This window comes from Hordeum vulgare, chromosome 1H (genome assembly GCF_904849725.1).
Source record: "Hordeum vulgare subsp. vulgare chromosome 1H, MorexV3_pseudomolecules_assembly, whole genome shotgun sequence".
In the NCBI taxonomy this organism is placed as follows: Eukaryota; Viridiplantae; Streptophyta; class Magnoliopsida; order Poales; family Poaceae; genus Hordeum; species Hordeum vulgare.
Window position 1 is genome coordinate 432,433,585 of NC_058518.1, and position 18,905 is coordinate 432,452,489.

The window sequence follows — 18,905 nt, forward strand, 5'->3', positions numbered from 1 at the left end:
ATAATTTATATAAAAAAATTTCAAGAATTGTTTAAAAATGTTGAAAAAATATTTGAAAATATTAATTAGCCATTTGGGAAATGTTGAAATTAGTATAAAAAGTTGACCATATATTAGAGAAAGTTTAATCTTCTTGTTTAAAACTGTTAAGCAAGCACTAAAAATGTATATAAAAAAGGTTAACCATTTATCAAAAAAATGTTAATCTTGTCTATGAAAAGTTATAATCAAGCATTTCAAAATGTTAAAAATGTGTATAGATAAAATTTTGATCATATATCAAGAGATTGTTAAATTTGTACTAAATATATTTTAAAAGTGTATAAGAAAATGTGGTTGACATATAAAAAACGAAAAACAAAACATGGAAAACCAAAAATATAAAGAATATAAATTATATAAAATTAAACCAGGAAATAATAAGATGGAACATAAAATTAAAGAAAATAATGAAAAAGAATTTAGAAATCAGAGAAGAAAATGGAAACAAAACAAAAGAAGGAAGCATAAAAACTTGAGAAATCCGTCGCTAGTTACCCCAAGAAGAACGCCCCCCCCCCCCATTACTAAGAAACAAACATCATGTGGATGCCTTGGCTAGAAGCGTCGGTCTTCCTCTCTCTTTATTCTTTTGGAGAGACATAGCTATCACGCAGAAAACCAGGGAGATAAATACACTCATGGTCACTGTATTTGGGACGAAAGCACGATACGGTCACTGAACATTGGAATACGCTCGTTACGGTCACTGTATACGATGGGACGTGAATGTACGGTCACTGTAGCACGTATGCGGTGCGTACAGGCCTAGTTGACCACGTGCTGACCGATCGTTGGGGACAGGTGGCGATCCGCGGCGCCGCGGCAGTGGAAATATGCGAATAGCCCCTCAGGCATCACCTAATCCCCAATCATCCCTCCTCCTCCTCCTCCAATCACGTCCCCTGTTCGTCTTCGCCCAGAGAAAGGGGAGTCGCCGCCCCAGCGATCGTCGACGGTATAGTCGTGGCGAGGGGCTGATTTCGTGCGTCGTCGACGAGGCACCGCCGCAGCACTCCTTCTTCCCGTTGGACCCGACGTCGATGGCCCCTGTTCGTCGTCCACAAGGGGCACCTCCCCTCGTGTACAGTAAGTCCTATTTCCTCAAGAATATGAGCGTTTTGATGTTCAAAAACCAACCTTTTAGGGCCGCATTGCCTTTGTAGATGTGTTGTTGTTGTTAGTCAGGCCCGATTGTTCTAGGGTTTTGGTATGGGATTTGGGGGTAGGAGAATTGGGGCTTAGGGTTTTATCTCTTTTAATAAAATGTATATACAGCCGATTCTGATCTTGCTGTCTATGTGTTGGTGCATCGGGTCGTAGAAGCAGAAATTTCTCGGTTGAAATTAATCATGGTGGATTTTTTGTTGGGCATGGGAGGAACCGTGCTTATGTGAATGGTCGAGCCATCTGGTATGATAATGTGGAGAAGGTAACCTGGTCACCAATTCTCATTGAAAGCCTAGTTGAGGAAATAGGTTATGAGATGACAGGGAGGCTCAAAGTATTCTACTGTGTGCCCATCCTTACACCCAGTACAAATGGTCTAAGAGAACTTAGTGATGAGGAGCAGACAGACAGAATGATGGTGTTTGTTGATATTGGGCACCATTTCTTCAGTATATATCTAGATCATGATGACAGCTTGCAGGCAAATTCAAATGAAGATGATGTTGTGCACTATCCAAGAGCACATTTGCCTCCAGTTATCAGCCCTGCAAAGAGGATTCCCAGCAGTAGTGTTCAGTCTGAAACAGAGGAAGCAGAGGCACGGGCAGAAACAGAGCAAGCAGAGGCAGGGGCAGAAACAGAGCAAGCACATGCAGAGCCAGAGACAGGGGCACTAATTCCTCTGCAGGTTGTATTCCCTGAGCAAGAAACAGAGCAAGCAGATGCAAATACTGAAATGCAAGCAGAGGATGTTGGAGGCAGCACATCTATGAGGAGGAGTGCTAGGCAGAGAAAATGCACTTGTGCAATGGAAGAAGAGGATGCAGGTACTGACACAGATGATGAGGATTATGACCCTGGTCTACTTGTGGACAGTGACAATGAAATAGGCAATGATGATGATGACTTGTATGCAGATAATGTAGATGAGGATGAACCAGAACACAGGCAGGAAAACAAAAGTAATGAGAGAGCAAAGCATAAAGGGGATCAAGTGCAACCTAAAGCTCAAGACAAAGGCAAACAGAAGTATGATTCAGATGAAGACTTGTGTGAAGGTGAAGATTTGTGGGCACCCGATTCAGATGATGAAGAGTTGCATTTGAAGTTCAGGACTTTCAGACCTGCGCAGCGGATCAGCGGCAGCGCCAACGCCCGGCGGCGGACAGCAGAGGAGGACGAGCTCGTGAGAGACATGACCGCCAGAGCTTGCGGGGGACAGCGCCAGAGCGACGGTGGTGGCTGAGCAGAGCGACGGAGGCGGAGTAGAGCGACAGAGGGTTAGGGATTTGAGGGGGACGCCGCGGGTTAGGGATTTGAGGGATTGGGGATTTTGGTTCTTTTACAAAAAAACCCCCTTCATGAATCGTTGACCGAATGAGAGACCACTACGTGGCGGTCAACAATAGGTCAAACTAGGCCTGTACGCACCGCATACGTGCTACAGTGACCGTATATTCACGTCCCATCGTATTCAATGACCGTAACGAGCGTATTCCAATGTTCACTGATCGTATCGTGCTTTCGTCCCAAATAGAGTAACCATGAGTGTATTTATCTCAAAACCAGGGGCGTATCTTTGTCTCGCCCGCAGCAATAGGAAAGAGAAAATTCTATTCACCGCTATCTGCGCCGAATTGCCCAGACTTCGCACAAGGGGATGGATGTAAGCGAAGCTCATGGACCTGCCCACTTCCGGCGGGTTTGCTGATTTTGGAAACCTTCTAAAGGTTTCAGTCGTGTTTTTTTTGGGAAATTCTAGAAGTTGTTTTCTGAATTAATTTCTGTTTATTTTTTTATTTTTACCTTTTGTTCCAAAAAATGTTCTAGATTTCCAAAAAATATATTGGATTTTCACAAAATGTTATTCAAATTCAAAAAAAACATTTTTATAAAAATGATTTAAATTTTAAATAGTTGTCGTTTTTCAAAAACATTCATAAATTTCAAAATTTTCCAAGATTTTTCAGAAAATGTTCGATTTTTTAAGAAAAAGATCTTTATCTTAAGAAAATGATTGGTATTTTGAAAAAATATATGAATTTTCTTTTTAAGTTTCAAAATTAAGTTCGTGTGCAAAATAATCCTAAATTTTCAAAAACGTTCTTGCTTTGAATATATTATTCAAAATTTTAAAACTTATTGTTTTTTAAACTTTGTTCATAAATTCAAAATGATATTCTAGATTTTAAAATGTTCTTGATTTTGTATAATTGATATTTAATATAGCAAATTGCATTTGCCTTTTTATAAAATGATCTAAACTTCAAATAGTTTCTGTGTTTCAAAAAGAAATATAACTCCAATTTTTTTTCGGTATTTTAGGAAATATGTGCAGTATTTTCAAAAAATATTCGGTATTTTCAAGCAAAATAGAAATATATTTTTTTGTTAAATGTTAAAACTAATTTCGTGTTTGAAAATTGTTCTTAAATTTCAAAAGGTGTTTTTTCTTTTCCAAAAATTTCGAAAAATGTTACAAAATTAAAAAAAAATCGTTTTTCAAACATTGTTCATAAATTTGAAAAATATTTGATTTTCACAATTTTTCCTTCAAATTCTATAAAACTTTTTTGCTTCAAATTCGACAAGAAAAGGAAAAGGGGAAAAACGAATTAGAAATTTGTTCTTCAAATTCTAAATATTTTTTTGCTCTAAATTAGAAAATATAAAAATAAAAGAATAAGCAAAAAAGAAAAAAACATGAATAAAAAAGATATCTGGGAAGGCCCAGTTGGGCGCCCCTGTGCGGTAGGATGCGGCAGGTAGGAGCTCCAATAGGGAAGTACCGCTCACCCCTGGCCCTAAAAATGGACAGAACCAGCGCGGGAGGACCACTGGCTAACTAGTGCAGGTCATGTTCTACTGTTTTTTGTATTATATATTATATTTACATTTGTGAAATATAAATGTTCTACTTAAATATTTATAAATGGTCATCATATGTTTAAAAAAATCATGCAGTGTAAATAAAATGGCCAGCTAACTTTTAGATTATATAGATAGCATTCAAGAAAAATGTTCGGGACATTTATTTATTTCACCTGTTTTAAAAATATGTTCATGATTTGTAATTTGTAAAATTATACAAACTGTTGGTGTAACTTAAGGACTATTCTGTACGTTTCAAAAAATGTGTGTGATATCTAACACAATATTCATGCATTCCAAAAATATGATCGTAACATTTCAAAAATATTCACACTTTTCTCTTAATTTAGGAAAATAATAATATACCATTCGGAAAAATGTTTATTAGATCTAAAAATGTATGAATCTCTGAAATCTATTCGTTACTATTTTACTAAATGTTAATAAAATGCCATAATTATTCAAATTATTTTAGAAAATATTGTACCTTAAAACATTAATGTGTATTTGAATATCTTTACCATTTATCAAAAATTAAAATCAAACATGTATTTAAAAAAATCATCATTTATTTGAAAAATCTCAGTGTATATCTATAAAAAATGTATGACGTGTATTTATCTTTTACATGTATTTGAAAAAGGGAAATAGAAAAAAGAAAAAGGAGTCTATGAAAACTGATGAAAAGATATAGAAACATAAGAGGAAGAAAACACGCGGAAGGTTCTAAAACTATTTTGAACCGGTTCATAGAACCTTTCCAAAACCGTGCTTGGATCTAATAAACACGACATAAAGGAGTTCACAATAAACACGTCATAAAGGAGTTCACAAGACACATGAAGTGAGCAACTAGCCCAATAAGATGGTGGGAGTGTGCAAGTCCAACCACGCGAGATATCCAAAAATGCATAGGAAAGAGTAATCGGGTTTAGTTCCAAAGGAACGTTCTAGTGAAGTTTGATTGTCGATGACACGACTAGAAACACGATTAATAAGGTAGATCGTCGTGAGATGGACCTCATCTCAGAATTTGAGAGGCATAGAAGCATGGGCCAAAAGAGATATACCAACTTCCACTATGTGGCGATGCTTACGCTCAGCGGAGCCATACTATTGGTGAGCATGGGGGCAAGATACATGATGGGTAATGCCAATGCGCTCAAAAAATTGATTCAATTTTTCATATTTACCGTCCCAATCGGTTTGCATGGCAATTATCTTACGATCAAAGAGACGTTCAACAAGTCCTTGAAAGAGATGAAGTTTCTGAAACACATCGAATTTATTTTTGATGAGGTAAATCCGACTAAACTTGACGAAATCATCAATGAAACTAACATATTTTTTTTGCCTACCAACAGAAAGAGGTCTGGGCCCCATACATCGAAGAAACGAGCTCTAAAGGAGCATAAGACACACTAGTGGAACCAGGATATGGTAATTGATGGCGTTTAGCGATTTGACAAGCATCACAAACTAACTGGTGATCGATTTTATTTGACACGAGAAGATTATTTTTACGAAGAATTTGTTGCACCACCGGGAGCAATGGATGACCTAGGCGCCTATGTCACCTAGAGGTAGATGGCTTGATTAATCCAAGGATGTGTCATCCATAGGTAATTGGCTAGCCAACAATAGGGTACAACCCATATTTACTTGGACCGTGAATAATTGTTCCTTCGTGGCTTGATTGTTAAGAGAAAAGAACTCCGGATAAACAATGAGATAAGCATCATTATCTTTAGTGAGTTGATGGACAGAAAGAAGACTTTTGCCGGTATTTGGAACATGAAGGATGTTGTTCAACTTGAGTGATTTATGTGGAATAGGAAGAAGTGCATGACAACCATCTTGAATTTCCATAACTTGACCACTCACAGTGTGGATTTTGTTCCGGTCTGGTGTAGCGATCATGCACCGCAAGCTTCTTCAGCTCATCGGTCACGTGATCAGTAGCTCAAATGTTGAGATACCGGTTGGTATCCACACTGTATGACGCAGTGGCCGTATTGGTGGATTTTCCTCCACCACCTCCATCGCCACCACGGCCACCACCATTACCACCATGACGCCTGGGAGGTGGGATGAAGCTTTTTTCAAAGCGCCTGAAGCAGCGCCATGCCGCATGCCATTCTTTCTTGCAGATTTGACAAATCACATCACCCCCATCGCCGGAGGATGGTGAGCGACCAAAGGGGTTGCTCTGGGATAATTGTTGTTGGAGACCAGGGAGTTCCTTCACCACCAAAGCACCCACTAGAAGAACAAATAGAGTTGATGCAGGGACCGCCCTTGGAGGCGATGTTGACTCAGTAGCCGCTGCTGCCGCCACCGCCGTTTTGCGCCTCGAGGCGTGCCTCCGAAGATTGTCGGAGGGAGTAGAGCTTCGTGAGACCGATATGTTGATCAGTCCCGGGGCGAGTGGAGAGGGCCGCAACATACTGGTTGTACTCCGAGTACAAGCCCTAAAGAATATAGGAGACAAGCTCGTCATCAGCAATGGTCTTACATGTCGCTGCCATCTCATCTGCGTAGCCCTTCATCTTGAAAAAGTAGAGAGAAGCAGAGGAGTCGCCCTTACGTGTGTTGCTGAGCTGGCCTCGAAGCTGGGTGTAACGGGGACGCAAACATATGCAAGAGGGCCTACCAGACGCCGGTGGCGGAGGTGATGTAGTGCACCTGAAGTAGGACCTCGCGGGACAGAGAGGCGGGAAGGAAAGTGTGGACTTGTTGGTCCTGCATGTACCAAGACGCATGGGCCGGATTAGGAGCAGTGGAGAGCTCCTTCTTCCCGGAGACTTCAATCTCTGAGACAAGAGTAGCAGGCGGCTCGGCCGTGGTACCATTTTGGTAGCCCATCAGCCCAGCAGCGCGGATGTGTAGGAGGACTTGAGCCTTCCACACCAAAAAAAATTGTCCCTTGACAACTTTTCTGAGATGGTGTCTCCCAGCGCAACAATGGAGGAAGCCATGGTGGAGCTTGAGGAAGAATATGACATATATATATTAGGACAAGGGAGGCTTAAAAGTGCATGCTCGAGCCAATGCAACCAAAAAACAGAGCTGATAGAAGAGACCAAGCAATACATTTATACGTCAAAACTCTCCTTTACATGTTGCTTCCTTAGGCCTAATCGTGGATTGAAAGTGGACAGCAATTTAATTACGACTCTCATTTTTTAGGGGAAAAGCTAGCTTTATTGATCAAAGTCCACATTTAGTGGGATACAAAACGGATCATGAGGGTGGAGCAACCAAACGTACATGGCGCCCTTGTCCCAGAGAGTACGATAACTTGGCTAGTCTATCAGCATCTAAATTGGCTTCTCTACATTCGAAGGTCATTTTACAATTGATAGAGGACGCCCGAGCCGAGATCTCCTTGAGGATTGGACCGTATAAGCCATCAGCACCCAGGTTTGCATCTCGAACAACCTGCTTCGCATCGGAGGCGATAACGATATCACGTAGGTGGAGGTCCTCTGCCAGGGAGAGACCCTCACAGATCGCGAGAGCCTCTATAACCACAACATTCGTGATTCCATGTATAACCAGGGCCGAACTCCCCAAATACCTACCTTGTGCATCCCAGCACACTGCTGCACAAGCACCCCCCAAGTGAGAGCATGCCATGGCCGCATCAGTATGTATCTTAGCTGCCCCTGGGGGAGGTGCCTTTGGTTTGATTCTCTGGCGTAGCCCAACCTGCTTTATTCTTTGCATCACGTTTGATCATGTCCAGCTCCTGGATGAATCTAGAGATGAACTGATAGGTGGCCGCTGGGCTCTGAAAGACTTGCTCATGGATAGCCTGCCTCCTCGACCACCAGATGGCCCAAAGGGTAAGCGCAAGCTTGACAAAAGTTGTGTGACAAAGCGTGTCCTTCATGGAAAACAGCCACTGTCTGGCGTTGGGTTCAGATGTCTCACAAAGATGCTCTGCTAGTTCACCATCAACCATCGCCCAGACACACCGAGCCATTGTGCATTCAAGAAGAGAGTGTCGCCAGGAGTCATCCGCTCCACACATCCCGCATGCACAGGTGGTAGACATGTTTCGGTGAGCCCGGACGTCTTCTGTTGGTAGGGATTGCTTTGCCAAGCGCCAAAGAAACATCTTGATCTTCCCCGGGACTTGAGTCTGCCAAAGCTGTTTCCATGACATTATATCGCGGTCAGAGCTCGAAGAACCGGCGTCACCCGCCAGCTAGGCCTCGCGTCGTTGTTTGGTCTCAACCATCATCCTGCAGCACGATTTGACGGTGAAGATACCGCTTTTCTCAAAGTGCCAAGCCCACTCATCATGAACTATGCTGGTGCAAAGAGGTATTGAGAAGATGGCCGGGACATCAACAGAAAGAAAGACTACATATAGCTTGGTCATATCCCATGAGGCCGATGTATGATCAATTAATTCCGAGACCAACTTAGGGGGATTTTGTTAGATACACCCATAGGGGGAAAGCATCACGTCACGAGGGATCCAATTATCCTCCCAGATCCTCGTCGGGGTCACGTCATCTATGCGTATGATAATGCCTTGTTTGAGAACATCCCTTCCATCGAGAATAGACTTCCACACCTGACTCGGGCAATGTCCCAACTGTGCATCCAGGATAGTTCCGTTAGGGAAGTAGACCGCTTTGAGTATGCGCCCACTCATAGAGTCGAGGGCCTTCATCAATCGCCAAGCTTGCTTTGCCAGGAGTGATAGATTGAACAACTCAAAGTCCTTGAAGCCAATCCCCCCCCCCCCCCCCCCCGTCGTCTTTGGTTGTATCATCGCTTCCCAGGACACCCAGTGAATTTTCCGCTTGCCTTCCATGCTTCCCCACCAGAATATCCTGATCAGCATGTTTAGGTGTTCACATAGACCTCTTGGAAGTCTGAAACATGACATAGAGAAGACCGGGACCGCGTGGGCTACAGCTTTGATCAACACTTCCTTTCGTGTGGATGACATCGTATGCTCAATCCACCCTTGAACTTTACTCCATAGATAGTCCTTTAGGTATTTAAAAGCGTCGTTCTTGGATGAGCCCACACTAGATGGCATCCCCAAATATTTCTCGTTGAGAGTCTCGTTGGGAACGTGTAAAACCCCCTTGATCTCTTCTTTGATCTCGTTAGCACAACCCTTGCTGAAGAAGATAGAAGATTTGCCATAATTGATTCTTTGACCGGAAGCCTGGCAGTATATATTCAACAACTGATTCACCTCTCTAGCCCCATCACCACTTGCCTTAAAAAACAGTAGGCTTTCGTCGGCAAATAATAGGTGGTTTACCGGAGGTGCCATAGGTGCCACCTTTAAACCACTCAAACTGGACGACTCATCAACAGATTTTAAGAGGCACGAAAGGCCCTCTGTTGATATAAGGAAAAGGTATGGAGAGATTGGATCTCCCTGTCGAATACCTCTGGAAGGACTGAACTCCTCAAGTTTCTTACCATTAAAAAGAACGAAAAGGTGTGGTGGCACCCGGGACTCCCGACACCCCCTTATCAGCAACGTTGAGTCACTGGAAGATTCGTGCTGGGTCTGACTTGGATCAGACCATTTGGGGTACCTGGCAGCTTTGTCAGCGCATTAGGCTTATATACTAGTTGCCGATATAGGGCTGAGCAGTAGATACCTATCTATGACTAGCATGTGTGACCCGTTCAGAAAGCTATTTTGTAATACTATTCGAGAGAGCTCACACAGGCTCAAGAAGTTAGTACTTTAAACAATAAGCTTTTATTTTACCGCGAGTCGTGGTAGGATGTGTGACTTTGAGAGACCAGCCACATTTGTTCGCCCAGAACTTTTTAATTTGTTTCACGTGTGGAGAGAGACCAAGAGAGAATAGAGAAGACGCTTTTGTTAGAGAAGTGTTATGAGAGAGAGAGACTGACAATGGTTCTACTGTGACAAAAAAAAGAGAGAGGTGATGCGTGAGAGAGAAGGGAAAAAGGTAATGTAACTGTGCATCAGATGTGACAAGTGCGGTGGAATCTCTGTAATGCACAGTATCCTGAAACACAGCTGCCTTTATTACTGTTTAACTAGGCCTGCAAAACCAAAAAAACATTGCACTGCATGGCACATATCCCCGGGTCCCTGCAATACGTGAACGGTGATGATAAAAGGGTGTCTAGACACCCGGGACCTAAAAAACCGGTCTCTAAAAAGAATTGAGAATTTGACTGTTCGGACCATTCCCATCACAATCTGCATCCATCTCTCAGAAAAACCCAGCTTCAATATAATTTCTTGCAGATAGTCCCACTCCATCTTGTCATATGCTTTCATCATATCAAGTTTTAGCGCACCATAGTGATTCTTTCTTGCCTTTTTCTCTTCATAAAATGAAGACATTCGTAAGCTGTGATAATGTTGTCAGTGATGAGTCTGCCAGGAACAAACATAGAGTGCTCCTCTGAAATGATCTCTAGTAGTACAACCTTCAATCTATTAGCAATGACTTTGGAAGCAATTTTGTACAACACGTTACCTAAGGAGATGGGTCGGAACTGAGTGAGAATTGTTGGATTCTTTACCTTTGGTATTAAAACCAGAACAGTTTCATTAATGCTTGCCGCTGAATCCGTCCCTTCAATAATACGTAATACTGCCCAGGTGACATCAGTCCCACAAACCTCCCAATGACGCTGGAAGAAATGTGCAGGAAAGCCATCAGGGCCCTTAGTAGGGAACATCTGAAACGGAGCTTGCTTCACCTCATCCTGGGAGTATGGTGCATTCAGATTCTCATTCATTGCTGTTGTGACTTTGGAAGGCACTTGATCGAGGACCTGCTACAAGTTGTGAACCCCCTCGGAAGTATAGAGATCCTTGTAGAAATTTGATGTCATCTCCTCCATAGCAGACCCATCCTCAGTAAGCACTTCGTTTGGCATTTAGAGAGACTTAATCTGATTTTTTTACGGCGCCTGCTCGCCCTAAGGTGGAAGAAGTGTGAGTTTTTGTCACCATGGGCGAGCCACTCGATTCTAGATCGCTGCCTCCATAGAATCTCTTCTCTATTAAACAATTCTACCAGCCTATCACAGATCTTTACCTCAGTGTGCGACGGTCCATCCCGACCAGGCATCGCTTGCAGGATAGCAAGCTCGTGCTAGAGGCGCCTGATCTCACGACGAACACTGCCGAAAACATCCCTATCCCAAGCACCCAGGCTTTCAGATAGCGGTTTCAATTTTTCCTTGACAGTTAGAACTGACGGCTCTTGCACACTACCACAGCAATCTCCGATCACCTTGTTGAGTCTGTCGTGGGTTTCCCACATAACTTCACATTTGAAAGCACGTGGTCCTTTCTTGCAAGGCAGCTCGTCACTCAGCTTCAAGATTATGGGATAGTGATCAGACGTCGCAGCAGAGAGATGCTCCAGATAGGCTAAGGGAAACGCCAAACACCAAGCAGCGATCAAGTCGAACCCTGGTGAATGTTCCTCCCGACACCTTCTTTTCAAATGTCCAAGGGGTACCCCTATATCCAATATCAGTGAGACCACAAGTGTCTATAGCTTCTCTGAAGGCATCCATCTGGGCCTGGCTCCTTGTACCGATCCCATCCTATGATCCCGGACGTGCAAAACTTCATTGAAATCTCCTATCGTTATCCAGGGCAGAGAGCTTGTGTTTGCTATCCCTTTGAGAGTGTCCCACGTTGTGTATCTATCTTGAGCTTGTGCTTCTCCATAGATAGAAGTGATACGGGCTGGTGAACCACCCAGATCATCAACTTCAGCGTCGATATGATAGCAAAAGTAACCAATAACTGATACTTTTATTGAATCATTCCAAAAGATACACAAACCACCACTTCTACCAGAGCTGTTAACTACAAAACTTTTATTAAAACCTAACGACCCCTGTGGCTTTCAACTCTAGAGCCTTCAATCTGAGTCTCGAGAACACACAGGATCGTAGGGGCAACTAGCTTCGTGAGCTCACAAAGCTCTCGAATTGTCGCGGGTTTGCCCGCCCCACGGCAATTCCAGCACATGAGACTCATTCTGCCCGGTGGTCCTCCTGAGGGGAGGCCGTCGACCTTGCATCAGATATTTTTGTCGTCAATGCTGACTTCCTTTTGCCATCTTTTTCAATGTAGACGGTCTTGGGGCGTTTTGGATCCTGCTTTTCCCGCGGGCTGAGCGGAGTTGACGTCGAGGGAAGGGCCAGTACATTAGCGGCTGATCCCCTGATCTCCACTCCTTGAGCAGCGGTCCTTCTTCGGTTATCATCTGCCTCTGTCATCTTTTGGTCGAGGTCACCATCAACTTGAACGAGACATCGGTGCGACCTCGACCACGGCCTCTTCCAGAACGCCCGCGGCATCTTCCCTCGCCAGGACCTCTGCCAGGCCCTCTCGACCAAGTTGCACGAAGATCTTTGAATACTAGAGCATGTGGGGCATGCACGCCATCCCCGTGCTCCTTGAATTGGTGACCCAGATGACCACAGACTGCGCACCAGTCGGGTAGACGCTCATATTTAACTACGAAGAAATGCCTCTGTTGGCTTTTGAACGTGCGTATGCAGCTGTACAGGCGTGCCTACGCGATTCTTGCTTTGACCGGCTACTTGATGAAAGTTGCGTAACTAGCGACACAAATAAAACTGATCGATGGATTTGATGGCTAAAGGTCCGTGTCGAGTCTTTGTTTTTTATTGCTTTTCGTTTTTTTGGTGTTACAATCAACACCCCTAGGGTGTCTTTTATACACGTCCACAATGGACTATGGAAATAGACTAGGACTAGGAATCCTAATACTACTAGGACTCAGTTTGGCTTTCTTTCCTAATCCTAAAGAAACAACATGATTAACTTCTACATTCACCTCCTTAATCTTGTTGCTTGACTTCACTTCTTGCACTCCGACTTTCCTCCTCATCTCGATGAACTTCTGTCGACCGAGGGACTTGGTGAAAATATCGGCAAGTTGGTCTTTCGTGTTCACATGTTGAACCTCGATCAACCCTTCTTCAATGCACTCCCGGATATGGTGGAACCGGGTATCTATGTGCTTGCTCCTTTCGTGATGAACCGGATTTTTGCACAACGAGATTGCAGCTTGGTTATCGATCTTCAGTGACACCTTCTGCACCTCCCGCTTTGCAAGAATAGCTAGGAGTCTTCTCAGCCACACTGCTTGACAAGCCGCCGTGCTTGCCGCTATGTATTCTGCCTCGCATGAAGACAGTGCCACTACCTTTTGCTTCTGAGAATTCCCGCTAATCGGATGCGGGCCAAGGTAGAAAACCATGCCCGTTGTGCTCTTTCGGTCATCAACATCACCTGTCATGTCACTATCTGAATATCCACGAAGGATCAATCCTTCCTTTCCCTTTCTGTACGTGCAACCAAGATTAATGGTGCCTTTCACATAGCGCAAGATTTGATTGACCACGCTCATGTGCTCGGTTGTCGGATTCTCCATGAAACGACTCACGATCCCGACTGAATAAGCCAAGTCAGGTCGGGTATGCACCAAATATCTTAGGCTGCCCACAACGCTTCGATACATTGTGGTGTCCACCGGCGGATTTGAGCTACTCTTGCTCAACTTGTGACGTTGGTCCATTGGAACTTGTGTCTCGTAGCAATCTGACATGCCACACTTTTCCAATAACTTGACCGCATAAGCCGATTGACATAGGGAAATCTCTCCGGAGCTTTGCTTCACTTCGATGCCCAAGTAATAGCTGAGTAATCCCAGATCGCTCATGCTAAACTTGTTCTTCATTTGCGCCTTGAAACGTTCAATTTCTTGTACACTATCTCCGGTGATAATCAGATCGTCGACATAAACTCCAACTAGCAGGTTTGAGCCTTTGGAGTTCTTTGTATAGACTGCGTGCTCGAGGGGACATCTCTTGAACCCGAGCGAGACCAAACTCCGGTCTAACTTTGAGTTCCAAGCTCTTGGCGCTTGCTTCAACCCGTAAAGTGCCTTCTTGAGCTTGTAAACTTTCCCTTCTTCACCTTTCTTCTCGTAGCCGAGGGGTTGTTCCACGTACACTTCTTCTGTGAGATCGCCGTTGAGGAAAGCGGATTTAACATCCATATGATGAACCTTCCAATCCTCTTGTGCTGCCAAAGCTAGGAGCACTCTCACCGTCTCGATTCAAGCAACCGGTGCAAACACCTCATCATAGTCAACTCCTTGACGTTGTACGTAGCCCTTTGCAACAAGTCTTGCCTTGTACTTCACAATGGCACCCTCCGTGTCCTTCTTTAACTTGTAAACCCACTTCAAACCTATCATCTTTTGGTTTGGAGGTCGGGTTACCAAAGTCCACGTGCCATTGCTCTCAATCGCCTTCATCTCCTCATCCATGGCGTGCGTCCAGCTAGGACTTTAGCTCGCCTCTACGAAGTTCGCCGGCTCCTCAACTCCGAAAAGACATAATCCGGAGTATTCGAGCGTAACTGGCTTTGTGTACTTGTAGACTTTCTTGAGGGTCTTGTAGCGACGAGGCGCTGAGGAATCCGTTGTGGCTTGCGAAGGAGGTGACACAAATTGTGTCGATGTTGATGCACTTGAGGAAGATGGCTGAGTCTCGGGCGTGTCATCGACATCCGCGTCGTCGGCGTAGTCGTCGTGACCGTGACCATCATCTTGATTGTCGTCGTCACTATGCGCCTCGTTGTCGATGTTGTTGTCGAGATCTCTGCCCGTGCCGTGCGCGTCGTTGTCGCTATCTCCTTGTGACCTATGCGCGTTCTCGGCGGTGTCGGCACCATGATGATCACTACCATTGTGGTCACCTTGGTTGGGCGTCTTGCCAACCACCTGGACATCCTCCCCTGCATCATCATCAGTTGGAAATTCAACCGTGAATATGTTACCGTTTGGAGCATCGTCGGGTGCAGCGCTCCAATTCCACGCTTGGTTTTCTTCAAACACGACGTCGCGTGAAATCCGTAGACGCTTGGTTTGTGGATCGTAGAAGCGGTATGCCTTGGTGCCGGAACTCCTCTCGTATCCGATGAACACCATCTTGGTGCTACGATCGGCAAGCTTTGAGAGATGCGGCTCCGCCGTCTTCACATGTGCCACACACCCGAACGTCCGTAGATGAGACACATTCGGCTTACGTCCGTAAATTGCTTCATATGGAGTCTTGCCGACCACCGCCTTCGTTGGAGCCCGGTTGAGAAGATAGACCGTCGTCAAAACAGCTTCTCCCCAAAAAGTCCCCGGCAGGTTCTTGCTCTTGAGTAAACTCCTTGCCATGTCAACGACGGTTCGATTGCGCCTTTCAACGACCCCGTTCTGCTGCGGCGTGTAAGGTGCCGTGAGGAACCTTTTTATGCCAATCTTCTCGCATTAATCGTTGAATTCGTTCGACGTAAATTCTCCGCCGCGATCTGTCCGTAGAGCGCGAACCTTCAACTTGTGTTCCATCTCCGTTGCAGCCTTCAGCTTCTTGAACGCTTCAAACGCCTCATCTTTAGATCGTAGGAGAACGACCCACATATATCTCGAGTAGTCGTCTACCACGAGGAAGAAATACTTCTTTCCCGTGTGAGTTGCTGGGGTGATAGGGACACATAGATCACCATGGAGCAGCTCGAGTGCATCACTTGCACGATAGGTAGACTGAGCAGGGAACGGCCTGCGGTGCTGTTTTCCAACCAAGCACCCGTCACATACTCGATCAACATGGTCGATAAATGGCATCCCGGATACCATCTCCATCTTTGACATCTTCTTCAAGGCGTAGAAGTTAACGTGTCCAAATCTAGCATGCCATAACCACGAATCATCATCACTCTTGGCGAGCCAACACTCCGGTTGAGATTGATCAAGGTTGAGGATATAGAGCCTATTCCATGTGCGATTAACACGAGCTAGCACGTTTCGGAGGTTGTCGAAGATCGTCATCACTCCGTTCTCGATATTCACCTTGCATCCATTCTCGTCAAGCTTCCCAATAGAGATAATGTTGTTGCGAAGCCGTGGGATGTAGTACACTCCGGTGAGTATGCGATGTTCGCCTGTGAGACCCTCGAAGAGGACAGATCCTTGCCCGCAAATCTCCACAGCTGAACCATCACCGAACTTGACCGAGCCTTGAACATCATATTCCAGCTCGAGAAATTTCTCCTTGCATCCCGTCATGTGGTTACTGGCACCCGTGTCGAGATACCACGACACATTGTGATCCCCGGATAACTTAGGTGTCACATTCTTCTCATGAAGTAGCACCTTCCGGGTTGGTTTCACAACCACCGTTTCAGCCAGATCACATACTTTGGCCATCAGAAGACCTGGACCTTCGTCTTCCTGCTTTGCCAAATTTGCCTTGATCTCCCGCTTGTTAGGCTTCAGACAATCCTTTGCAAAGTGACCCATCTCGTTGCAGTTATAGCACTTAACCTCGGATAAATCCAAGTTTCGTGGCTTCCGCCCTTTAGAATGGTCCACCTTACCACGACCTTGTGGCTTGCCTTTTCCTTTGCCTTTTCCGGTTTGTCCGTCGCGCTTCACGTTGCTTGAGCCTTCGCCACCATCACGCCTTCCTTTGCTACTTGGGGCCTCCCAATCTGCGCGCGAGTACATGAGTTGGTCGCTACCTCCTCCTTTGCCTTTCCGACAGCCACGAGCATTCTCTTCCCATGTCCGCAAGCGTCTGATTGCCTCCGTTATGGTCATGTCGTCGATGTCGTAAAGCTGCTCGAGCGTGCCGATGATGTACGTGAATTTATCAGTCACCGAACTGAAAAATTTCTCCACAATCTCGGTCTCATCGAGCTTTGCACCAAGCGCGCGGATCTCTCCCACCAAAGTAGTAAGACGCATGGCATAGTCGTTCACCGATTCAGTTTCCTCCATCTGCAACTTGTGAAATTGGCGCTTCAGCACTTGTGCCCGAGCCTTGGTGACGCGATCTTCTCCGATCCTCATCTCCTTGAGTGTGTTCCATGCCTCTCTTGCCGTCTCAAACTCCGCCAATGTAATCAGCACGGAATCCGGCACAGACTGGGCTATGGCGGCCATGGCACCTTCTTCGGACTCGTCATCGACGTCGTCGTCCGTGATTGCCTGCCACACTCGAAGGGTTCAGAGAATAATCTTCATCTTCACCGCCCACACGCCATAGTTGGCGTCGGTGAGCATTGGGTACTGGATGGGGATGTTGCGATGCGGCTGGACGTTGGCGCCGCTCGTTCCTCCATCACTGGTTGCTGACTTGACGCCCTTCTTCACCTTGTCGCCGTTCTTGTTCGCCTTGGCACCGCCCTTGCCGGACTTGACCGACTCAGCGTCGCTGTCCGTCATCGTAGATCGTCGAGGATCTAGATACCAATTGTTGGCTTTTGAACGTGCGTATGCAGCTGTACAGGTGTGCCTACGCGATTCTTGCTTCGACCGGCTACTTGATGGAAGTTGCGTAACTAGCGACACAAATAAAACTGATCGATGGATTTGATGGCTAAAGGCCCGTGTCGAGCCTTTGCTTTGTATTGCTTTTCGTTTTTCTCGTGTTACAATCAACACCCCTAGGGTGTCTTTTATACACGTCCACAAGGGACTATGGAAATAGACTAGGACTAGGAATCCTAATACTACTAGGACTCAGTTTGGCTTTCTTTCCTAATCCTAAAGAAACAACATGATTAACTTCTACAGCCTCTTGCCACCCTTTACAACAGAAACAACATTTTTTAGCGGTTTGTGCACGTTGATTTTCACCCTTACCCGGGCAAAGTTTCCCTCAAAATCATGCGACCTCGGTTCTGCATAGATGAAGGCGCCTATTTTCCCTGCCAAAGCCTTGAGCATGGCGAAGTATCCATCTCGTAGATCATGAACCTAAACCCAAATTTCAATCTCATCCAGCTTGATTTCCGATGGTTTCATGAAGCCGTCATATTCAGCTATGACCACTACGTTTGCCTTGAATGTCCACGACCCATCGGCCATGACCCGTTCCCAATCTCCTAGTCAGAAGAATTTTATGGAGTACAGGTTTTCCTCCAATGCACGGATCTTAACTTCTTGAACCAGGTCCCAAGCTGCACGCATGTTCCTGAAGAACCAGTATTGGTTGTAGGCCTCTGGGGTATGAATCCTAGCTACCGCCATCCATCTAATCGCTTCTACCGCGGGAGCCTTCTCATCCTCAAAAATCACATCGTCAAGATCGTTCTCTGTGATCCCTAGGCGCTTCATCATGTCTTCCATATTGTCTGGTTTCGACCCCGATCCTGAGGCCGAGCTGCTCATTATTGGATAAACCCTAACCTGATGAATATAGAATCACCGGGGGAGGAACCCTAACCTGCCCAGCCTTCCCAATGAGTCGCAAACAAACCAAGATCCGCCAACGATCATACAGGGGGACTTGGCTGGTGGGGGATGATCAATCTCAACGACGGCTCAAAAGTCGCAGAGAGGAAGGATAAACCTTACTCATCGAGAGAGGGTATTAGGCGTCGCATTTAATTATGACTCTCATACCATGTATGATATGTTGAGCTAAGTCCGTCCACATGGAGGTGTGTTGGTAGCCCAACATCAGCCCATAAGTCCAACACATGTGAGCCGTTGATCCCCGTTGCATCCAACGGTTGAGAGTGCTTTCAAGGGAAGGGAAGCAAGAATAAAACCCTAGCCACTCCACCCCCGTCTATGGTGGCTGCCATTCTGAGAGTGAGAGAGAACACACAAGCGAAAACACAACGTGTTTGAGAGAGGAAGGAGAAGAAGTGGAGGTTATGTCCAGATTTGGTGCATCTGACTAGACAATGTTCAAGCTAGTGATTGGAGGCTCAAACATGCTTTGATCGACCCCAAACT